The sequence below is a fragment of the Cyanistes caeruleus genome, chromosome 1, assembly GCF_971803275.1.
Source record: "Cyanistes caeruleus chromosome 1, bCyaCae1.hap1.1, whole genome shotgun sequence".
Taxonomy (NCBI): Eukaryota; Metazoa; Chordata; class Aves; order Passeriformes; family Paridae; genus Cyanistes; species Cyanistes caeruleus.
In genome coordinates, this window is record NC_141701.1 from 72,855,822 (window position 1) to 72,881,698 (window position 25,877).

Genomic DNA, 25,877 nt, shown 5'->3' on the forward strand with positions numbered 1-25,877 from the left:
CTCCACTGGCCATGAGAGATGTCCATCACAAGATGTGTAACAGAAAGAATGTATACCTATCTCTATGTTTACAGTTACTGTCCTGGGAAAGTCTTAGAAAACTATGTCAGCAAGCTCAAAAGCTGAGTTTTCAGGGTGACGTCTGCCCTCTGAAAGTCTAATGTAAAAGTGTTATTGGTGTTCCTCCTGATTTCACCAAATATCAAGAACTCTATAATTTCATGATCACTGTGCCCCAAGCAGCCTCCAACCACCACATCTCCCACCAGCCCATCTGTATTTGCAAACAACAGATCTAACATCGTTCCTCTCCTGGTGGGCTCACTCACCAGCTGCGACAAAAAAGCTGTCCTCCACACACTAAGAACTCCCTGGACTGCCTCTTTTCTGCTGTATTAAGATCCCAGCAGATGTATGGCAAGTTAAAGTCACCTACAAGAACAAGGGCTGGTGGTCCTGAAACATTCTCCAGCTGCTTATAGAATAAGTTGTCCACCTTTTCTTCCTGGAGGAGTGGATGATAACAGACTCCCAGGAGGATGTCAGCCTTGCTGGCATTCCCCTTAATTCTTACCCATACGCATTCAACTTGATTATCACTAGTTTCAATACCCATGGCATCAAAAGCCTCCCTAATATAAAGGGCCACCCTTTCACCTCTTCTCCCTATGCTGTCTCTTCTGAAGAGCTTGTAGCCATCCAGTAGAGTGCTCCAGCCATGTGAGTCATCCCACCACATCTCCATGATGGCAACTACATCATAGCTTTGGTGTAGCACCATGGCCTCCAGCTCTTCTTGTTTATTACCCATGCTGTGTGCATTAGTATACATGCACCTCAGCTGGGCTACTAATTTCACCTCTATCTCAGGCTTTCCACCCTTGGAACTGCTTCCAGACAGCCCAGCTGTATCCCCTTCCTCCTCCAAACCTAGTTTAAAGCCCTCTCAACAAGTTCCACCAGTTCATGAGCTAAAATCCTTCTGCCCTTAACAGAGGGATGGAGCCCATCTGGTTCCAGCAGGGCAGGTGCTGTAAAAGTTGTCCCATGATCAAGATGCACCAGAAGAGGTTTAGAATGGATATTAGGAAAAACATTCATGGAAAGGTGGTCAGGCATTGGAACAGGCTTTCCCAGGGACATGGTGAAATCACCATTCCTAGTTTTCCAAAAATGTGTAAAGATGGTGTCTGGGGACATGGTTTAGTGGTGGGCTTCGCAGTCCTGGGTTAGTGGTTTTACTCGATGATCTTGGAGCTCTCTTCCAACCTAAACAATTCTGTGATTCTATGGAACAATTGCTGTACATACCTGGACTATTAATTAATATACAGTTAATTAATACCTCCAAAGCGTGTTTAAACTCTTTGTGGTCAAGAATTGTTCAGTTTCTTCTTTATGTTACACCAGCATTACAGGTACTGTGTTATTTTTATTTGTCGCACAATTCAAGGCAAATTGTCCTCTCTTCATACCAAGTGCCATCAACCAGGCTTCGACTGGGTTCTACCACCATGGGTTCTACCATCACAGATGAACATTTCAAATGATGGGATGATTTGTGTTTCTTCCAGACTTTTCTAACTGTCATACACTTGTTAAACAATTCAAAGGAAAACTAGACAACTAGGTTTAGACAAGAAGGAGGACCGATGAGCTTTATACTGACCTCTCCACTGGTGCAACCTGTTTGTGTCAGCATCTAATTGCTCCCTTTCTTTGCATTGGTGTCAACCTGATAAAAGTCATGGTTTGCTTACTTGTTCTTCTACAGCTTTCCTTTTGATCAAATGAACAAACTAACAAAAACCAAAGTCATCCCTTTACGCATTTGCCCAAAAATATTTACAAAGCTGTATATTTTATAAATCAAACAACTCTTCCATGGAGAACTGGCTTACCATCTGGATTTGAAAAGAAATGTCAGGATTGCTTTTACATTTTCTCTGACACCCCTCCTCAATTTTTACCGTCTCTTCCATCTTCACTGCCTGTGGAAGCTGAGTCATGGGTCATGGTCCCTGCCCTAATGAGTGGTTCCATTCCCTCTACCACTACCTTATTCTCCAGTGAAACTTGATGCAATTTTTCATAATGGTAAAGGGAATCAGTACTCCAGTTGAAGAGGGGAGCATTTTAACTTCCTGGGGAACACATCATTTGAGATAATATTTTTGCCAGACAAATAATTAACCCCTCTGGAGCATGGAAAGCACAGGTTGTATGCACCAAAGCCTTGCTCAGATATCAGATTTTTTTTTTTTTTTTTACATCCCTTGGCCCTTAGCACATTTTATTATGTTTAGCCCTCTAATGATGCTATTCTGAGACCAGCGGGATATCAGGGCTCACACAGCCTTGCCCTAACACAGCCTGTGCAGTGAAGAAATAAGATGTCAAGACCTTAGGAGTACAACATGACAAAAGGCACCATTGTGTAGCAGCACACCTCTCCAGTTAGGCTGAGACTGACCTGATCAGAAGAAAGAGGGCAATATACATTCATTGGAAAAAAGTAATTAAGGTAGAATATTTAACACTATGACACTGTCCTAAAATGGTGTTCACATTCAGAGTTGTAGCTGAACTGCTCTTCTGGTAGGAGGCCAGATAACCTGGGTGCAGGTTCACAACACTCCTGGTCTATGCCCAAAAGTCACAATGCAATTCTGGTTCATAAGTGATTTAGGTATTTTGTTAAAACCTCTCTGACCCTGTGGGAGCACTTTTTACTCTCTTCCAATCCCCAAAGCACTGAATACTGACATCAAAAGCAATCCTCTTAGCTGGATGCAAGACATACAACTCTTACAGTAAGCACACTCTGCTTGTTCTCCAGAGAACAGTACAATGGGTAGCCTTATCATTAGACCTCTATCCTGTTCATGTCAGTATCTGTGAGTTCAGCTATGTTACATTAACCTTGGCTTAATCCATCACCATCACTTGAGTAACAGCACAGTTGTTATCAAATACTCAGTGTGGTTCTCTTTCTCCTGGAAAGAGATGTTAACTTTCTTAACTGGCCCCTTGGTGAATATAATTCTGGAAGGGCCTGGAATAATACGTTCTTTGCTAAATTTGCCATATAATAACCTCGGCAACATTGCATCAGATCAATGTCAGTTTCCCTCAGTTATCCCCCCGTAACAGTGCCTTTGGGCAAACTGTCTTTCGTCATTCAGCATTTGACAATTGTAACTTTATTCACGCCACTGAGAAGGAAATATTTTATTTACTTCATATGTAACAAACATCCCATTGCATTCCTACATTAAGCATTAGGAAATATGGTAATGAAAGATCTTGTTTCACTGGGCAGCTAATTACACTTGCTGAGGATGACAGTTTATAGAGTAATGTAAACAGACCCAGTGATGCAGTAATTCCCCTCAGGACGTGCCTTGTATTATTCTGTAGTAAATAAAGTCAGCTGAGACCCTCTTGGCCAAAATGTCATTAGTGACATTAAGAAAATGCCAGCACTTGCTGATTTATGCATAGTCTGGGGATTCTGCAGAACTAGAGAAAATATTTCCTGTAAATATTAAGTCCAACAAAACTGCAGGTTTGTGTAGTTTTTGCAAGTAATTTTCTCATTGACACATTTTAGCTTAAAACAATCAAAAATAATTTCATGATTTCACATATGGTTCAGCACCTGAACTCAGAATATAACTATCTACACTGGATCAACAGATGTCACCCTACAAGGTGGATAGAAGAATAAAAAAATTACCTTTTAAAAGAAAATTAAATTCCATGTGCCCCTACAGGGAACATCTAGTTTGATCAATCCGTTATTCACTCACAGCTCACATGCATAATCTTTAGCACATTTTCTCTCTACCCTTTAATGAATTCTGACCAGCTCAGACCAACAGCAGTGCTCAAATAATACAGTGTCCAATTTTACAAGAAATATGTAAATATCCCTCTTTTGTGCCAATAAGATCTGCAGCCTTGGTAGAGCTTTAATGTTCAGACTGCTAACAAGTTGGGTAGGGCTTTTATTTTTGAATTTTGGGTGGCCACAACGCAGTACCTCTATCTGGGCCAGGTGGAGGATCCATCTAATGCTGTCAGTAGGCAGCAGTCACATCTAGTCTCCACTGACTGCAGCTAGAGCCCACACAACTGTCTCAGATGCACATGTAAGAATCTCATGTCCTTGGTATTTTTTGATGTGAACAGAGAGCATCCCACCTCCCTCCCTGCATCAGAAGGGTACAGGAATGCTGTGGGCCTTGTGTCTATGTGTCATCCTAAGCTTCATGCAACATGGATTTAGGGAGCTCATCGGCATTTAGGGTTGCTCCTATGACTATGTAATTTTTGTTGCTGATATAGCCTATGCTCTTTGCTTCCCTAACTTAAATAAAAAATACCCCATCTGCCTCTGCTCTATTATCAATCATGTGTAGCCACAAGCAATCTGGAAGGATTTGCCACACCTGTCATTGGAGATGATTTGTGTGCACTGTGTGGCAGTGGCAGAAATGTTGCATATGCCCTGCCCTCACTAAAACATCCATATTTGCAGAGAAAACTGAACCTCAAAGCAAAATTCCAAGTATTTAAATTCCTTCTCTAGCCCTGTATCCCAGACCCAATTTAACAGGTTTTGGTAGGTCATGCACAGCACCATACTGTTTCAGGTCTGGAGTAACTGAGTGGCAAAGGTGTGGGCAAGCCACCAGCCAAGCAAGAGTCCAGGCTTCTATGTTTACAGGTTCTGCCACCTGAGTGGTAGGAAGCCTTTTAGGGGTATCAAACTAATCAAAGATTTGTGCCTCTTTTGGAAATACCTGTGGCTTCCGATCTGTTTTTTATTCAACATTCATTGTATTTCTGTGTGACTTCATGCCATAGCTTACTTGTTTCTGCTCTACATCCACAGGACTCAGTTCTTTTGAGATTTTTTTTAGTTGCTTCTAGACTGACCACTGGATACCTGGCCATACTGCTCCCACAGTTAACCACACCAGGGACTTGCTAGACATCACTAAACCCTCATCAGACTGGCAAAATCTATGGCTATTTTACTGGTTGCTACATATTTTCCTTATTTTAAAAAAAAATAATTCCATTTTCTGTTCAGTTTCTACAACTCTAAGCAGGGAATCTGTTCTTCTTTTCCAATTTTCTATGAATGTCATTTATCCATGAACCTGTTTGGAATAAAGCATAGTTAAAGTTAATTTCTTTTGTCTCTGGTTAATATAGGCAGAATAGTATAAAAATGAGATGGGAGTACCAAATCCAACCTGCTTTTCAATTTCTTTCAATTAAGTTTCATTAAAATTACCCTGTGTCACTGGTAACAGTTATGTCAGGTTTAAATGCTAAGGAAAGAAGCCAGCTTCAAATGACAACTTCCTACCATATAAAAACAATAACATTTCTGTAACTACTAAGCATCTTTATTATCATTCATGCAATTTTCTTATAGATGAAAATTTCTTTTTATCATATAAATAAACACATTATTCTTGAACAAAACCCTTGGATGAACCCCCTTCTTTGTGCACAATTTGCTTATACTGTTTTAATTTTTAATCAATAACCCTCTACATCTTGATGTTCAAATGTGAGACTATTTTTGGTTCACAGACAGGAATTGAACATCACTTAATTCTGCTTTAATAATATTTAGATAATTTAGGGAAGTAGTCATCTTGATAAAAATTATGCAAATCTTATCCAGTTGTGTTGTGAGGAATTCCTTTCTAGACATGTCAAAGTCATCAGAAGATGCGTAATTAGCCACATTGATCATTTCTGTTCTTCATTTTGCTTACACTTTAATAAAAATCTTTGCAAGAGCTCTTCTTAACCTAACAAAAGTTATAGGCAATAAGATTGTATGCATGAAAAATGAGTATTCATTCTACTGTTTTCTCTGGTTTTGTCCACTGAATCCTATTTCCTCTGACTTTTGTGGTTTTCTAATTCTGTTTACTGCTGTGGTAAATTTTCTCTTTCAAATACTTTCTTTACACAGTACGAAGACATCAAGCAAAAGCTCAACAGAGAGAAGCTTTGCAAGCTATTCTAAGATAAAAACTCCAAAGATGATCCAAAATCCAGTGAAGTCTGTGAAAAACCTCCCTCTCCCTTTTCTTTGGAATCTGTCTCAAATGAGGTGCTGCACTTTTGTGCCATGCTTCCCACTCTCCCCAAGGGAAACAACAGTGACTACCTGGCTCAAGCTTTTGTTCCTTGCACAAAGCACTGAAGAGGAGATGGCAGCACCTCAGCTTCTCACTGAAACAGCCTAAACAATAAGCCAAACATGTTTATGTGGGAATGTATTTGAGTGTTTATATGCCAGCTCTGTTCTTAGAGACTCTCACTGTAGGAAAATGAGAAAATAAAGTACTTAACTGTGCAAGTAATTTCAGCTGTAGCCCATTATCCATCTGCTAATACAGTGCAGCCTGGAAGCTTTGCCAATGACAGATTAAGGTCAAACAAATGATCATTTGTACAATATACACTCCTCTTCCTAAATGTATTTTTCTTTTATTATGTAATGAAATTCCGATGAAAAAGCTTTCAATAATATTATATTAGTATAAATTTCTTGCAGTGAAGCTATGGCAAGTTTCTTGAATAACGTTTGGGTCCAGAAAAGCCAGACAGTATAATAAAGACAGAAATTCTAGTCTCAAGAGTCTGCAGGCCAAAAAGGTAAAACATGGGAAGAACTGCATAAAGAAGGTGCTGTTGTTTAATTTTACAGGGGCAGAACCGAAGCAGGGTTGTGGGAATGGGGTATGCAAGGATTGGAGACACAGAAATAACAGTGGCAACTTTAAAGCCTGCATACAGTATCAGAGTGAAATCCCCCATGATGTACTGAAAAATATTTTCCCCCAAACTTCAATTTTTGCTGATCTTTTTTTTACAGAAGAACTTCTTTAAATTTTTTTTTCAAGATCACTTGTCTTTAAAGATAAAGCTATTCAGACAGCTTTGAAAATCCTGACCTTCACAGCTGTGCATACACTGACTACATGCAACTAAAGACAAGGTTTCAGTATGAAGTGTTAAGCAATTCAGTCTATAGGGACTGCTTGTTCTGCAGCCCAAAATATAAAACAGCAGAGACAGGAAGGTAATTAACAGTATTTAATTTTAAGACTGAAAAGTTACACAAGGATAATTAACTATGTTTTGGATTCAGGTATGTGGGAGTCAGCCTGACTGGGACTCAGACTCAGCTAGACCTTGCCCCTGGTTAGCCAGGCATTGACTTCAAGCCCTGGGAAACATTTATCTAAGTCAGGGTGAGCCCAAGAATTCCTCCCAAAGGACTTTGAAGTTGTTAAGTAGTCCAAATTCTACTCCCCTCTTGGTTACTTGTGCTCCTTATAAGGTTTTGTTTCTAGAATGTTTTACATCTAGAATTGTTGCTAGAATTTTTGTTTACATCTAGAAATCTTGGTTTTGGTCTTTAGAGTTTGACCCTATACTATGTATGGCTTCTGGGCACTGTCCCTGTTTTATTTTCATTAAAGTGTTTCTTTTTCAGGCAACTCCATTGTTCCTGCTCCTCCCTTATTTTTGTCACCCTCATCCAGAAGTTAGGCACATTGCTCAAGTGTTTTAAATTTTTGCACAAAATGTCTTGTCTTTTGCCATTGCTCTAACCAGGAGAAAAATGCCCTTTCATCAAAGTCAGAGTCAGAATATGTAAATCAAGGATAACATTGACCTATTTTTTTTTTTTTTCCAAAGAGCATTTTATTATCCACTGATGAGAAATACTGCCTGGATGCTGGGTACCATTATGTAAACTATAGATGTCTCACAAATTCTTTTGTAACAGAGTGAGAGGGGTGGTGCCTGCTTGCCTCATTCCCAGGAAGCTGCTTTTGCACAGAGGATACGACCCTACTTAACCTGTCCCACAGCAGCTGAGCCTCAGCGGTGCCCCGTCTGTGTACACAGCACAGGTACGAAAAGCTATTGCATGTCACTGCCTCATCAGGGACCACAGCAGAATGCCAAGCACATGATGAATCATGATTAAAAAAATGTTTTGAGCAACACTTGTGAAGAGGGGGTAGTGGCTGTTAAAAACTGGAGTCTGCTAAAAGTAAAGGCAGTCAGGAAAAAATTCTGATTTTTTAAAGATAGTCCAGAAACTACTTTACTACTCTACTTAACTTTCATATTTCCTGGCTAAAATAAAATAAAATAAAATAAAATAAAATAAAATAAAATAAAATAAAATAAAATAAAATAAAATAAAATAAAATAAAATAAAATAAAATAAAATAAAATAAAATAAAATAAAATAAAATAAAAGTAGGAGAAGTAAAATCTGACTTTTTAAAGAGAATGCAACACTGTGAAAAAAAAATCTGCACACTAAAAAAGATTTTTCGAAGGAGTTGAAGCACAGAGTTGGTATTGCCTACTAATTTAAAGCACACCACAGGAGCTGTTTAGGACCTGGATTTTGCCAGTTCATAGCAGGCAAACAATTTTAATGTATTTAGATACCTAATACATGTACCTATTTACCTTCATCTTTCTCTTAAGAATTTCACAGGTGCTCTCTCTGTCCAGCATAGGTATGTTTCAGCTGCAGTAGTGAACCATCAGTATTTTTGAAAAAAGGATCAAGGACATTGAAAGGATGAAATCAAGGCTCTCTGAAAACCAGAAACACACAGGTGGTGGTCACTAGTCAGCCCTTGGTTCAAACTGCTGAAATATGACATTGCTGGAAAAAAAAAATTCATCATAATATTTATAGAATAACCACATTCAGAGACAACACCAGTTTTTTTTTAACATGCCACAACAGCACAATTGTTCTGTTTTTTGTCCTTCTTGAATGTAGCAAAATGAATTAGTTAAAAAAAAAAAGTCATAGAAGCACCCTTCCTATAATCTAAGGAATTCTTCCTAAGTGTCATTTTTCACCACTGAAAAGTGAGATCACTTTTGTGAATACCTCCCTTTAAACCTAAGCCCAGGAGCTTCCAGCTCTTCTTTCCGGCCTTGAAAGGTAGCAGGGCTCTGCTGTGGCTGCCCCTCGCTTCCCCCGCGGCCTGTGCTGCCTGGGGCGGTTGGGCCGGAGCCCAGCGGCTCCTGGGCAGGGGATGGAGGCTGCAGGGCCTTGGTCCCAGGCTGGGCCGAGCTGTGCTGCGGGACTGGCTTCTCCCGGGAATCCCTCCAGGTCCTGTTCCAGCAGGGTGGCCAAAACTCTTCCCAGGGGGACCCCGGACAGCTGTTGACACTCACCAACCCCACCATGGCCCACACAGACAGCTCCAGGCCACAAACTGTCTGCTCCTTCCCTGTGGCTGCTGGGTTGAGAGAGACACCTGAAATCCAGCACCATGAATACCTGCTGTGGCTTGGGCTAGATTTTAACCCTTTCACTACTCAGATGAGACCTGCAGATTTAATCCCTATCCAGAGAGAGGAAAGTAAGGATGATCAACATGTAAAGACACAATATAAACCATCAAAGTCAATAAAAGAAGGAGTCTAGCCTCAGATGGAAAGAGAATGAGGAGATGCTTTAATAAACTGAAATATTCTTTGGTAAGGCCATGGAGATGGACAATAATGTTCTGAAAAACTCTTCATGAAAGAGTATTTGGGAGCAATGAAGTATTTCAAAGTGTACATCTGAGCAAAGGTACCCATTGATGAAGCTGAGTAGATGGTGGAGTAGTTGTGATCTCATGAGATGATGGAACAGAGAGAGAGAAGTGAGAGTTGATGAAGACCCTTGGCCCCCAGGGAGAAAAAAGAGAAAACCTCCGTTCCCAGAGAGGATCATAGAAACAGATGAAGAACACCTTTGCTTTTGAATAACTCATCCCTAAAATAATACCCCTTGAGTTCATGGCCCATGAACACACCTCAGAATGGTGTGAAAATGGGAGGAGGGCATTGATGGCAGAGATTTTTCCGAGTGGCTGCCAATCATGGGAAAGAAAAGCCATGAGAAAACTGTTCTCTTGTGGAGAACTCTCCATGGAATCACAAACAACAACTCCTTTTTCTACAAAGACTGATGAAAACACTATTGTATAGTTGGTACCACTTTAGCCACCAGGTTTTGTCTCTATGTTGTCAGCTGGACAAGGGAAAAGGTGGAGTGGGGAGAAAAAGTTTCTGGAGGTTTTATTCTGGTTTCTTATTCTTGTAGTTCTGTTGATAAACTTTCCTTATTCCTTTTAAGTTTTAAGCCTTTTTTGACCTTCTCCTAATCCATATCTCACAGCAAGAAATGAGTAAGTATTCTGGTGATTTTTAGCTAGAGCTAAAACCATGACACTGCCTTGTGTAGTTTTGAGCTGCAGTGCTGAGCAGAGGAAGTCTCCTTACTCACCCCACCATATCTGCTCTTCCTTCATTCCTGAAGAAAGCAAACTCACCTGTTGCAGGAAATCTGGTGTTTCATTGCTGAGAATCTGCACCATCTCTGCTGGGCTGACACCACCTCACAGGAAGAAAAACTCCCCTTTGCAATGCTGATGCACTTGGCATACACATCTAAGAGTGACTCACTGCAAAACCTTCAAATGTGCAAATTATGTGTGTTGAACCTGGCTGTCACAGCTCTGTGTTTCTTGCAGTGCTGAAGTGGTTTAAAGTGTTATTAATACATATGTCTTACCTGACTAGGGATTTACTAGCAGAGGTAAATAAAATGGGGTGAAGAGCACAGAGGATGTCACTAGAAGGATCCCTGAATCTTAGGAAATACCTGTTGTTGTCACCCCAGGAGAGAAGGAGGATAGGCACAAACCAGCCAGGTGATGTGGCTCTCCCCTCTGGTGCTGTGCTCCTCTCAGTGCCCCTCACCCAGGCTAGCCCTCTTCCTTCCTCCCCATCCCCAGAGGGATGGTGCTGGCATCACTCCTCAGCCTCCCAGCTATGAAATCAGCTGTAAAGCTCATTCACTCTTCACACCCTTTATAAATGTTAGGACCCTGATATTCAAATATTTCCAGTATTGAAAAAGGTATTTTTAATTTAGCTAAGAACAAGAGAGAGGTGCAAGAAGGGGATTTAAGTTGAATGCCATGTCACTATTTTTGATTGGCAAAAACATATCTATTGCAGTTAGCACACTGTACAGCATAGGACACAGAACGACCTTATAGCTGTGCTGACAGTTTTTTTGTAACTAGAATGGTTTTCTCACAGTAACCTTACTTGAATGTACTTACCTTTACAACAAAAATTAGCAGCAATTTATCTTTTATAAGCATGATGTATCCTCTTATTCCCAAACCAACATTTTCAGCAGTTTCCAATCAAACACTCAATATAGACATCCCTGCAGGTAAATCTCCTTGCTGGGTGATGAGCAAGATGCCATTTTTATAAACCAGTCAATAAAAAATTAAATCAGCTTGCTAGCAAGTTCTCAATTCTATCTTTACAATATCTTAATATTTTATAAAAAAAATCCCTCCTGGAAATTTCTAGGAAACATCAAGTTTATTTTTCTTGTTTGAATTCTGAAATGTCATTTTTTCCCAGATCAGTTAATTCACACTGAATCCTTGTACCAATTATGCTTCATTATGTTACTTGTAATGCTAATATGCTAACTAGTGTAATGAAACTTTCATGAGCAATATAAGTCTGTTCATAATTAAGGCAAAGCATGTGCCTTTCCCAGGCTGCCAAAATACCGTCTCGAGGTTTCTGATGTGAGAATTATAATCTGCCACAGCAGCAGCCCCCAGCTTGTGCTTCTCCTCATCAATTGGCCACATATGGGGCAGTACATGATCAGCATGATTAGTGCCTCCAGACAGGACATGCCACCTCCAGGCACTAATGGGAAAGGAGATACCTGGCTTGACTCCTCCACTCCTCTGCCAGGAGAAGAAATATGCAGCATGAGAGGAAGTCAGATCATGTGCTAAGTTAAAGGCAACACCTGTCTTCTTCCACTACTGATTACTAAGTTAAGCAGCATATTTGTATTTTCTGTGCCATGTGTGCTGAAGATGGAAAACACTCTGCTTTAGCCATGTGCCTTAATGTGAGGGAGAGAACGAAAAGGGCCAATTAGTGCAAAATATTCAAGTTTTGCAGTTAACTTCCCCCTCCTCAACTTTTAAGAGTCCAAATTGATGAGTACAAAATTGATGCATTGATGCAATTGGGGGGATATCTGGTCAGTTTACCAAATTACCCATATGTGGTAAAAGCACACCCTACAGCTCATGGTCTGCATCAGCACTTGCCACCATACCCTGGAGTCCCCTTCAAACAGGACTGCAAGGATGTGGATAGGAACCGAGTGCAAACCCTCTTCTAGAGAGCTGCCTTCTCTGGCCCTGTCCCTTCCCTTCTACTGTCCTCTGGGAAACCAAGATGCTCTTTCTTTCTGCTTTTCATGAGGAAAGTGCTTATTTTCATCTCTTCCACAACCACCTACAAAATGATAATTTTTCCTTCACTTAGTGTGCAAGTTCCTTCATGAATGTGAGACAGACAGACTGTAGTGAAGCAAACCAGAGAAGCTGGTCTTAACTTTAAGAGCAACAACGATATTTAAGGAAAATTTCCTCATAAGCTTTTGATACTGCATAAGTACAAATAATCAGAGGAAGCAAATACAAATGCAGTTATCTACAGCTGTACAAAAGACAAAACTGTAAAACCTATAAAGATGTCTTTAACCATGACTTAACATTGCCCTAATAATTTAAGCAAGAACATTTAACTTGGTAACAACACTTAGGGCATATAAATAAGTGTTCAGATTTCCATGATTCCTGAAAATGTGCAGCCCTTTTGATTTTTTAGGCTTCAGAAGTTCTCAATTCATGTCATTAATTCAGCTGTCAAAGTCCAACTATAAATTTTAAATTGGAAGATGTTGACCTCCTTATTTCAATTTCACCAGCTGAAAAGCTGAGATAACATTTACCTATTCAAGGTCTTCTGATTGTTAGCTGCTGCTTCTGAAGTGGCTTGGCTATGGAAATGTTATCCCTTGATGCCAACCTTCTTACAGAAGAATTTAAGGAATTCAAAAAATGTATTTGTTGCTGGACATGAAAGAAGCAATCAAAAGGAAATCACACTGGTGATCATAGAGTGTTTCCAAAGAAAATACAACCACACAGAAACATCTGTGTCCTTTACTGAGTCAGTAACACAGATCTGTAGTTTACACAGAGTTGTAAAGAAAATGCAGGCAATGAGAACAGCACAGGAAGGAGATACTGCCCTCTCCATTTGGCACTATTTGTTAACTATTACTGTGAAAGGGGTCAGAAGGACCCTCCATACCCGCCCTCTACAGAAGAACATGGTCTGAGCAGGGACAGCTCTTCAGTTTTATATTCTATATACACACAGGGGGGTATGGGCAGTTAGAGAACTGAAATGGAACTGCAGAGGATTTACCACAACAATGCAGTCAGAGTTAGCTACTGACTTACCCCACTAATTCCTTCTCCAGAAAATTAATAGAAATATATTTTCTTAAGAAAAATTAATTGGAAGAATTCTGATAAAAGAGGATGAAACAGTGAGTAGGATATTTAAAATTGCTTAAATGACGATCACATGGGAGGTATGATTTCTAAAGGGGAATGTTTTACAGATAATCTACTTTCACTTGAACATCTTCTGGGATGGGTCACATTATGTTTATTTGTGAAAATCACATTATGGAAATACCAAGAAGCAATGGAACCATTGGGCTAGATAAGCATCTGTTTATTTTAACCTGGCAGTATGACAATTTTAATGATTTCAGGATAATATAAAATAATCTCATTGGAGAACATTACATTTCTGCAAAGAAGAAAATGAGTATGACCCTATTAGAGACGAGGAAACTTAATGGATAATGCACACAATAGGGAAACAATAATAGCCCCCCAGTTACTCAGTGAGATACTAAAGTGTTTTTTAACCACACACATCTTATCAAGACACTAATTCTTAAAATCACTTAAATACATGCATAAAGCTTTTTCCAGAATATGTAAGTATATTTGTCTTTCAATAAAAGCCTCTGGTTATTCACATGTTTGCATAGTCTGGTGAAACACCAGTTAACACCAGAGAGACCAATTATCTCAGGAAGAGGTGGGAGAGGAAAAATAAGAAATCCTCTTAACATGACTCATTGCACATACAAGGAATCACATTTCCAAATATAGGATGCTATTATTTTGATGCTGTATGACAAAATAAATACAATCTCTGAAATCCCATACTAAGGCAATAAAATTGGATTTGTATCCACCTGGCCTTGCTGGAAACCACTTTGCATTTCAGTATCCTGGTTTATATTTAAGAGTGTTGAAGAAATAGGTGGAGAAAAATCCAATACACTGATTACAATAACTCTTTGTCCTGAAGTGCTACTTACCATTTTCTGGCCAGTGTTCATTATGTTCTGAAAGGAGAAATAGTTCCAAGATGACCATTTGTAGTTCTTGATGGAGTTACATCACATGTACTCAGATGGATTTCTCTAATGGTTCCAGCTGGTAACCATACCCTATACCCCATTTACCCAAAATTATGTAGGTATATGGATAAACCATTTGAGTAATTTAAAGCATTTGAGTAATGCCAAAATAAGATATCTGTATGTTTGATGTTATATTATACAATGCATTTGAGTAGTCTGCAATTCAATTTCAGCATCTAGAAAATGGTTATAACATTCACCTTCTCAGCATGAGGTGAAGTATTTTGCTGAAACCTGTCGTTCAATGCAAGCTAAAGTCTAAAGCACTCCTAAATTCACACAGGAGAGTGGATAATGAGATGGTATATATTAATGGCAGCATATATATATTAATATATTAGGAATATAATAACAGTAAATAATAGCAGCAAATTCTAGATTTCTCCTTTAATTTGTTTTCTTTTTGAAAATGTTTTTGTTTCTGCTTTTATTCCAATGTTTTTCCAGTACTGGACTGCATTAGATAGCAGTGTCCAATCCCCAGTTTGAATTAGACAAAACTGAAATAGAAAGAGGATTAAACCCATCATATTTCAGAAATAGAAACTGGGTCACTTATTAAGGCTTTCTCTAGGGTTTGTCAAAAAGATTAAAATTAGGATGAATTTATCACTGACTTCTTTACAGTTTCCTGATGCAGGGCAACAGTAAGGATAGATGGACACATATCTGGACTACTTCCAAGATTTGAATTCAAATACCATCAGAAACTCTATCAAACACAGTATCCTCAGGTCCCAGACTTCCCAGGAGTAGAGAGAAGTACCATTACTGTTATTGAGGAACAAAACCTCAGGAATGGAGAGGCTTAAATCTCTCACAGTCATATAGGAAATCTGTAGAAGAGGAGTGAGCTGATCAGAAGTGCAAGTGCAGACATGCTACACACTTTCTCCATATGGAATGGCATCAGCAGGCTTACTCATACGAGCATCAAACCAGCCTATTTTTGGGTGCATAATTTCATAATAAAGGAAGAGGGATAATTTTAGGAAAATGTGAAACAAATACATGGTTTATCTCCTGTATGTAGAAAAAATTCCTTTAGGGAGAAACAAAACATTTTGGTATAGAAAAATCTATATTTATTAGATTAAATTATATTAATTGAATATTATATAATATAGAAGAGTATATAAATTACTATATATTATTTTATAATAATAATATATAAATATAAATTAGTGTTTTATATCTAGAATATTTATTCTAGATACCAAATTGAGGGACACATTTTCACAAATATGTGTGGGGAGTCTTCTGCACCAGCAGAGTACAAAAATAACAGTTCACCAATAAATTCTCATGTGCACTAATCCTGTCAACCCCAGCTCCAATGAACAGATACATATAATCTGGCAATGGAATATATATGTGATAATTTTCCCTAATATTCTTTATACATGTATTATTGTCTAGTTATTGTGCTATTTTGGTAAAAGGTATCAAAATACAGAAAAAATAAAATTAAACTTATAGTTCGAGAAACATTTTTCTCTCCTTCTTTCAATCTTTGTTAGCCCTTTTCCAAGAAAAAGAAATCCACTGACATTTCAAGCTACAGCTGTTTCCCTGTTACTATGTGGCTTTGTGGCATTTTAAGAAATAATATGCAAAGTAAAAAGTAAAAAAGAATTATTTTGAAGAGGTGATTTTTAAAATCTGCTCTTCAGAGATGGAAGACTCACAGACAAAGATTTTATGCAAATCTCTGGTTTTTATCAATAAAGCAACATCTGGACAGCAAAAATTTTCAACAGTTTTCTCCCAATAAATTCCCTAAGTTCCGTGCTGAAGAATTATTGAGAAGCCTTGAGGATCTTCTGCATCATTCAGTTCACAGTCCACAGAAGTATATATCTGAGAAGAGCAGCTCTGTGGGAACTAGAACTCTCCATCTATCTCCTCTTCACTTGCACAGCCTTCTCCACTTCTACCTACCACATTTAAAAATATCAAACGACACATAAAAGCAGACCGTTAGCATCTTTGGTGTTCCCTACTAATGCTACATTGTTCGTTCTTTACAGTCTTGAGGAAATAATCCAAAAATATTTAAGTAGCTTCCATACTTCTCCAGTGAAGCTGAACCCCGCTAGTCAGTGCTTAGGTGGTAGGTGCCCACCTTCCAGGTGCCCTGGGCTATCTGGAAGCTGCCCTACCTGCCCAGAACTAGCATAGTTTCTCTCTGAGAGACCTACCTGCTAACCTACTAACCACTGCTGTCCTCAGGGAGTTCAGCATTACAGGGCTTGCAAGCTTTGACTACAAGCTAAACTGAGATTAGCTAGACCCAAGACTGTGCCTCGAGGAAGTATTCCTTTTCTGGAAAGGGTATGCTTTAGATTTCAGTGCAAACAAAATACAGGTTCATAGTGAAAGCAGAATATCAATTATTTTCAGGCATAGCTAGTAAATGAAATTAAATGAACTAGTATTACAGTTATACCTTTACGTCCCTTTATTGTATTAACTTCACAGAGATACCAATAAACTGGTACTACAGATGCTTTAAACAGCATTTAATCTGACTGAGCAAGTGCTGGAAAATACTAGCAACTGAGAAAACACTAACATTTGACAAGATTGTTGTTAGTATTTCTTATTCTCTGGCTCTGCTCTCATCATTCAGCTCAAGCCTTTGGTTTCTAGGAAACATATTGCAACATCCAATCATAGCTCTATAGCAGCTCTTACTATTCAGATCAACCAGGACTTCACATCAAGTCTTAGCCAGAGTTTAAGAAAACTGAGACCAACCTCTCTCCTTCCAAAGGACTTCTTAAATGGGGCAGTCTTAACAAGTGCTGCTGAATCTGTTTGTTTATAAACACTCTCCCCAACACCTCCAATTAGGTAAATATGAAAACAACTCTGTCTCTCTTTGTCTCTTTGTAATTGAGAGGGAACATTTTCTTAATAATTTCTTCAACTTAATTATTTACCTTGAATGCCTTCTTCATGCATACCTTACCAACACTATACCACCTGATGTTTTAGGTTAATTGTACTTTGATGCCTCACAGCAGCTAGCCTGCTTACAGTCCTGCTACAGCCCTAGCAAATCACCCGATAAAAAATACATTTTTATTAGGCATAATAAGCAAGAAGTTGGATTTATTAACCTTTTAGCTCTGCCAAGAACTCAGCAACCCCAGAAACCAATTTATTTACATCTGTGCCTATAAACTCTCTTGAGATTTACTTCAAGAAGACAGTTTTTGAAGATGCAGGCACTCTGATTTGAGGACCAATGTGAGGCTTGGAGGCAGTAATTCTGAAGGTTTCTCCCCAAAACCCCAAAAGATGCTGTCAGTAGAAAGCAGTATCTTACCTCTTTTAGCATCTTATTTCCCTTGGTGTCCACATTTCCTCCATGTACCACCTGTTGTGGCTTTTGGCATGGACCAGATCAGCACTGGGATGATGCTGACGTAGGTCATGCTACCAAACCCACTCCCCACATTGGCCTTTTGGGGGCTTTAGCGCCTCTCCCATCTGTAAAATAGGAAGCTGCTTGTTATAAATGCAACGGCAGATTAAAGATAAAAAAGATAAATTTATTATAAATTAACAAAACAGCAAAACAGCGAGGAAAAACCACAATAAATGAACAGCGCAGCGCTGGGTGGACAGGGTCTATACGCAAGGTATAGGTGTTCCCAAATCCACGTCTGAGGGTTCTTTGGCCTGGGTTTTTATAGGGATTTTATGTCCCCAGGCTAGAATTCCAATCAGTTTCCATTCACCAAGTGTCCCTGATTGTCAGGTGAATGGATTTCCTGGCCTAGAAAATTGAGTCAGTAAGTGTCCGGGCAGAGTCTCCTCAAATGTAAAGTGAGTCTGTATGTATTTTAACATATTTCATCACAGCAGAGTCGAGGGATCCGGGCTAGTGCCGATGGATATCTCAGAGGAGTTGTTTTCTTCTTTGTCCTTCTTGATTGAGTTACTCTAGCATAGGTTTGGCGGGTGTGGTGTTCGATTCTGGCAACGACCATTTTCCTGAGGCTCGTCCCTTTTGTTTCGCTTGATGGTCTCCGGCCGAAGTCGGCGGGCGTTGCCTTTCTCTGGAGGTAGACTTTCAGGCTAGTTCTTTTGTTTCTATGATGGTCTTTGTCCTGTTCTTTCCTCCGAGTTGATGTGCCTGCTGAGGTTTGTTATCTGGGGGGGTTCTTTTGCAATCTGTAACTTTGGAAGAGGAATTCTACCTCAACCTGGAGGAGAATTCCTCATTCCATATTTTCATCAGTTATAACTACACATACTTTATTTAAACCTTTTCTTTCGAATTTTTATTCATCCAATTCTTTATTACATGCTCAAGAAAGGTTTCCTTGTGCTTGAAATGCTTCCTTTAGTGGTGCTGTTGGAAATGCCTGTGAAAGAGAGCTGCAGTGTCCACAGAAATCCCTTATGTGCATCTTAGAGTTTTTACAAGCTGCTAAACAGACAGAGGGAGTAAGTGAGCTGTCTTTCATGTTTAACACTGTGCTATTGCTACAACTGCGGGTCCTGCCAGGTAAGGAGGTTGTCTTGGTTTGCAATGAAAGCTGTAACTAGAAGTATGTATTCTATTACCATCTGTTAAAAACAGGTGGGGCAGTGTTCTTTATCTCTTTCATGGTCCATCCTTCATAACTCCAGGGGGTTATCTTCTGTTAATGGGCCACTGAGTCTCACTGCATGACTGATAAAATTACATCATCCCATTGTGAGATGCTCCACCCAGGGGGAGCAGCCAAGCCTTCCTACCTGAATATAATCTGAGATTTAGAACATCCCATTCTAGAGGAAAGAGTGGACTCATCTATACCACTAGACCTTCAGAAGAAAACTTCACCCTTCTATTGGACTGCAGCTCCCATTTAATTGGACTGCTGCCAATACCCAGATCAACAGGGTGTGTCAGGTTGTATTCTTACTCTGTCAGTAGTTTTTTATTGTTTGTTTGTTTGTTTGTAGGTTGGTTTTTTGTAGTTTTTTTTTTTTTTGGTGCTACTGTGTTTTTATTTTAATTTCCTTACTAAAGAACTGTTATTCTAATTCCCATATTTTTGCATGAGAGCATCTTGATTTCAAGATTATAATAATTTGGAAGAGAGTGGTCTACATTTATTCTATTTCAAGAGAGGTTTCTGCCTTCCTTAGCAGACACCTGTCTTTTCAAACTGAGACAGAGATGCTGCTCCATCCTTTCACCTGCCCCTAGCACAAACCTACAAAGCAATGGGTGAGGAGACAAATGGATACAGAAAAACCTGCCTGCTGTGTCAGCAAGATTTTTTAAAACTCTTGCATCACTGAAGTTTCTAGTTGGTGGGAATACACCAATAACATGTCTAAACAGCCAGAGTGTCTTACCAAGAAATGCTCACTCAGCCTGAGATTACCTATGTGATTTTTAAAGGCAAATCAACTAAGGAATAGAGAAATACAGCCTTAATTTCAAAAATGAGCGCTTAGATGTCAGGTAAAAAAACCCAAACAACCAGGCTTCTTGTTATTCAGACATTTTAGACACCTGAGTAATGGAAGCAACCAAAACAAATCATATTTTATTTTATTTTGGAAACCAGTGCTTTTGTAGTGACTGGATTTCATTTTTTAAGAATATTGACAATACCTTTCCGGGTGTTATGAACTTATTTCCTTAGGTTAAATTGTTGAATGTAAGAAAAATATATAAAACTTACTGAGTCTTAATACTTACTCTTGTCTTTACTATTGCACATAAATCTCATTAAATAATAAGATATAATCATGTTGTAGTGCATCTAGAAATCTTGGTACCTCCCAAGGGTAAAACTCACCTCTGGTTTGTGTAATGTTAGTTCCTACCTGAAAACCTTCTTTCCCTCCCCCCCCTTCTCATTGGCTGTGACCTCCCTGCATCCCCTAATCACCCCTGCCCCCTGGTATAAGAGATAAGATCCAGAGCATTTCGCTCTCTCTCTTGCCCCGGATGGACGACAGACAATAAACCCGGGATTATTCCAGCAAGTTTGAGCCTCCTGTGTCTAGATACTTTGAGTCCGTGTTGTATCCACTCCAGGACCCCCTCCGCCGCCTGTGCCCAGAGACGAGCAGGCTCCACGGGGGGTGGGACAGAGGGGTCCCAGCAGGGAGCTGGATAGCGACAGAGTGGCGCCCAACGTGGGGCTGAACAAGCCCACGTTAAAGGCTTATCGGAGCCAGGGTGAGCCGTTCTTTGGAGACTTTGGATGCAGTTAAAAAAAACACAGCAAAAAAAGTTTCCAAAAAGGAGTCGAAAATCCTCCAGCACCAGAGGACCGATTCCAGGGCAACAAGTATCTTTCCACCTCCAGAAAACGACAGAAAAAGGTAAGATTGAACTCGGACACCGGGCTGGGAGGGGTGGAGAGTGAAACAGACCCCGGGGGACTGTGTTCCGTGTAACTCCTTCCCAGCGGCAGCAGACCCGAGCGTGTGGGGTTCCCCCAGCCGTGGGCAGAGACGGAGAGGGGGTGGGAGAGAGAATTCTCCCTGCTGCTTGTACAGTGTGAGTTTAATTGTAATCCTTTTGGTACAACCTTGTTTTCTGTGGTAGGGAAAATAGACAGATTGTGTGCAGAGCTGCTGTGACCTCCAAAAATGGGATCCCGGCTATGCACACAAGAAAGGAGTCATACACAACAAATACAGAATTTTTTAAAAACCACAAATGTAAAAATTTCAAAACATAAGATAAAACAGTTTGTATCATATTTGACTCAGCAAAGTAAACAGATCGAATTGTTAAAATTAGATTCAGTAACTGCCTGGGATGAAATTGGAAATTTATTAACCTTAAAAATAGAAGGAGGAGACAAATCAGCCCTGAAATTCCTCCCAGTTTTTCTTTTAATTCGAAAAGAATTAGTTAACAGAGAAATAAAAACAGAAGACAAACAAGCACCACAGTATCCACCTAATTTTCCTAACTTTTCACCCAAAACCTCTGTTCCCCCAATAGAAAAGATACCCGAGACAAACAATACAAGTTCTAGTCTGGTGTGTCTCTCTCAGTCACCCAGTCCTGCCTCACAAGCCATCAAGGCTCCCTCCCTATACCCTGTCAGTGTTACAGAAAATGTATCTTTCTATCCCCACATGGCTGAGAGCCAAGATGGCGCTGGCCACGTGTTACCCGGCCGCATGGTGAATCCTCCTGTGTATCCCCTTTCTCCTACCCATAATCCCTCCCACCCACCGGTTTCCACCCATAACTCTTATCACAGCCCCTTTGTTCCCCCTGATGTTCCACCCTGCACCACCCGCCAGCCCTGCCTGGCCCCACCCTATGACCTTGTCCCCCGAGGCTGTAACCCTATTCCCTGTTCCTCCGGCCCCTGTCCCGTGGGGAGGAAGAGCAGGGAGGGAGAGAGTTACACCCCTTGCTCCTGCAGAGGGGCAGGGAGAGGGGTGTCCCGGCTCTGCCCCCCGATGGGGAGCTGCGAGCCTCCGAGACCCGGCATGGGTGGGGGGGAGACCCCGAGACCCGACATGGGGGGGGGGTGGAACCCCGAGGCCCGGCGTGGGGGGGAGCGCCCCCCCGCCCGGCTCCTGCGGGGGCGGGGCTGGGGGCGGAGATGGGGTGGAAGCGGGGGGTGGGGCTGAGTGGGGGCGGGGCCGAGTGGGGGCTGAGGGGCGGAGCCCCTCCCAGTTCCCACGGTCTGGGGGCGGGGCTGGGGGCGGGGCCGAGTGGGGGCTGAGGGGCGGGGCCCCGCCCAGTTCCCACGGTCCGGGGGGCGGGGCCGAGACCGAGCAGGGAGGTGAGGTTGCCTCACCACATTCCAAAGGCGGGTGTGGTTGTGCTGCTGCAAATTGCCCTGATGGCCCCGGGGGACGCCCCGGGGGATGGAGGGGTGGAACCTCACAGCCTGCTCCCAGTGTGGAGCCACATGGTGCCCCTGGGGGATGGGGGAATACGGGCTTCCCCGATGTCCCAGCCTCTCCCCCCTCCCAGGTCAATACAACTGGGGATGGAAAACAAAATGGTTTTAACTCAGCCTTTTTCCCTACTGCTGCTCCGGTGACCTTTATTGGAGCAAGACCTCAAAACCGTACTTACAAACCGTTTTCATACCAAGACAAAAAAGAAATTTGCAAGGTACAAAGAGAATTTGGCCGTAATAATGAAATATTTAAAAGCATTGTTAAAACAACATTAACTTCAAATGACTTAGTTCCTACAGATATTAAAGATCTTTTTAAGTGTTTGCTTACACCATCTGAATTTGAATTATGGGAAAACACATGGAAGCGGTTTCTAAAAAACATACTGGTGGAATTATTAAAAACTAATCCCCAATATGTAGATTTATTAAATAATCCTGTTACTTTAGAGCATTTATGTGGTGAAGGAGTATGGGAAAAACCTGAAGACCAAACTAGGGCATTGCCAAAAGTTGTGATAGATAAAATCACTACAGCTGCAGAAAAGGCTTTCACACAGCTACCTACAGCTGACACTAAGGGCAGTTATATTGATGTAAAACAAATGCCCTCAGAAGGATTCCTGCAATTCTTAGACCGATTAAGAGAACAAGTCTCCCGTCAGGTAGAAGACCCTGTGGTACAGACAGAGTTAGTCAAAGAACTTGCTCAGAGAAATGCTAATGAATCTTGCCATAGAATTATTTTAGGTTTGCCTGTGGATCCCCCTCCGACCCTGGCACAGATGTCAGCAGCCTGTGCAAGGAAAGCAGAGATGTTTTCGCAGGAAAAGAGACCTCCCTGGACCACCCCAAGACCTGTTGCTGCAGTTTCATCTGAGACAAGGAGTGAACAGATGACGCCTGACCAGCAACAGCGAATTTGTTTTTATTGCAGAAAACCAGGACACTTTGCAAAAAACTGTCCTTTAAAACAACAGAAACACATGGATACCAGCTTGCCAAAAAACTTACATCACAGCGCTTATCCACTCAGCGTGCAGACATAAATGAAGTGGAAACGAATCTCTGTCCTTTAATAAAAAGGGGGAAGGGGGGTGAAAAACTGCAAAACTATAATTGTGAAAAACGTTTGCCTAATAAGGTCTGGCAACCGCAAAAGCGATTCAGACTTGTAACTTCTAAAGCTTTTTGTTTCAGATCTGATCGATGGACTGTTGTTGGAGTAGATTTGCAGGATAATTCACAAGACCTGGCTGGACTGGATAGTAGGTATTTTGTTATTGGAGACACAGCACACACACCAATAGAGATTGAGGTGGCTCCCATGACAATCACGGGAGGCCTAACACACCTCACTCTCTTAGCTAGGTGCCCCCAACCACCTTTCTATATAGACAAAGGGCAGGTAATAGCCCAGGTAATCCCTGTTCCAACAGAAGTCCCAGTAGATGACAAAGCACCGGGAGTTTACTGGGCAGAAGTAGTGGGTGAAAACAAGCCTATTATAGGATGCAATTTGACACATAAATCAGAACATCTCCATGTAGAAGGGTTAATTGACACTGGGGCAGATGTGACCATCATACCGGAAAAGGTGTGGCCATCACACTGGGAACTACAACCAGTGGCAGGAAAAATACAAGGTGTTGGAGGGATGAAACTGGCAAAAATTGCTGGAGATATCGTCCAGATCGAAGGTCCGGATGGTAAGATTGCTAGTGTCCGACCTTTTGTAATTGACTACAAGTGCCCCCTGTGGGGGAGAGATACCATGTTGCAGTGGGGGGTAAAACTCACTATTCCTGAGACACCTCAGGATTTTTGATAGGGGCCACTGTACAGCGTCCTGTCCAAAAATTATCTTGGCTAGATAATGATCCAATTTGGGTGAACCAGTGGCCTCTCAGCAAACAAAAACTTGGGGCGCTAGAAAAATTAGTAGAAGAAGAATTGGCTAAGGGACACATAGTAGAAACAACCAGCCCTTGGAATTCCCCGGTGTTTGTAATAAAAAAGCCAGGGAAAGATAAATGGCGTCTCCTTCAAGATTTAAGAGAAATAAACAAAAAAATACAAGACATGGGATCTCTCCAACCAGGAATGCCCTCCCCAACCATGCTACCACAAGATTGGCTACTAGCAGTACTGGATATTAAAGATTGCTTTTTTCAAATTCCCCTGCATCCAGAGGATGCACCAAGGTTTGCCTTTTCCATTCCTACCATTAACAGGGAAGCCCCAATGAAACGGTACCACTGGACAGTATTACCTCAGGGGATGAAAGCCAGCCCCTTCATCTGCCAGTGGTATGTGGGGTCATTGCTGTCCTCAGTGCGTGCTGAAAAGAGAGAGGCTATCATTTTGCATTATATGGACGATATTTTAATATGCTGTCCCAATAACAACATACTGAAAGACACCCTTGACCTAGTGGTTAAAGTTTTAACCTCTGCTGGATTCCAATTGCAGGAAGACAAAGTTCAGAGGATGCCACCTTGGAAATATCTGGGCCTGCAAATTACAGCACGGACTGTTGTTCCACAAAAATTGGAAATTATTGGTAATCCTAAAACTCTAGCAGATCTTCATTCTCTATGCGGGTCACTAAACTGGGTCAGACCCTGGCTAGGTCTCACCAATGAAGACCTGAGCCCCCTACTCAATTTATTAAAAGGGGAGAGAGAGTTACTGTCTCCCAGAGTGCTAACTCCAGAAGCAAAAACTGTAATTGAAAAGGCACAAAAGGCCTTGACAGAAAGACAGGCACACCGCTTCAAACCTGAGCTGCCTTTCAAATTTATTGTCCTGGGAAAATTGCCACACCTACATGGGTTAATATTCCAATGGGCTGAAGGGCAGAGAGACCCACTCTTAATAATAGAATGGGTCTTCCTCTCCCATCAAAGACCCAAGACTATCACCAAGCCACAAGAGCTGATGGCTCAGCTGATTCAAAAGGCCAGGGTAAGGCTGCGGGAACTGGCAGGTTGTGACTTTATGTGTATTCACCTCCCAGTCAGGCTCTCTGGAGAAGGGAAAAACTCCCCTGAGAGACTGACCAAAGAGATGTTTGAGCATCTGCTGCAGAGCAGTGCTAACCTCCAGTTAGCTCTGGACAGCTATAGTGGGCAAATTTCAGTTCGTGCACCATCACACAAATTGTTTCATGAGGAATTCCATCTCATTCCTCGTGAGAAAAGGAGCCAGAGGCCACTCAAAGCTCTCACAGTGTTCACTGATGCATCTGGGACATCCAACAAGTCGGTGATGACTTGGAGAAATCCACAGACTCAGCTTTGGGAAGCTGATGTTGAGTTTGTAGAGGGGTCACCCCAGATAGCTGAACTAGCAGCGGTCGTGAGAGCCTTTGAAAAAATTTTCAGAACCAATTAATTTAGTTACTGACTCAGCCTACGTAGCAGGAGTGGTGTCCAGAGCGGAACAGGCAGTTCTCAAAGACATTGAGAACGAACATCTCTTTAGAT

At 41.1% G+C, this 25,877-nt stretch overlaps 1 long non-coding RNA gene across 1 annotated transcript; it reads right to left on the bottom strand.

Moving 5' to 3' along the window:
• Positions 1-2,252: 2,252 nt before the first annotated feature.
• Positions 2,253-8,666, bottom strand: LOC147655602 (uncharacterized). Its single transcript, XR_015275074.1, has 3 exons — positions 8,536-8,666; positions 6,203-6,277; positions 2,253-5,171 (listed from the first exon to the last, which is right to left on the bottom strand). It is a non-coding gene; the product is annotated as an uncharacterized LOC147655602 (long non-coding RNA).
• Between the last annotated feature and the right edge of the window lie 17,211 nt (positions 8,667-25,877).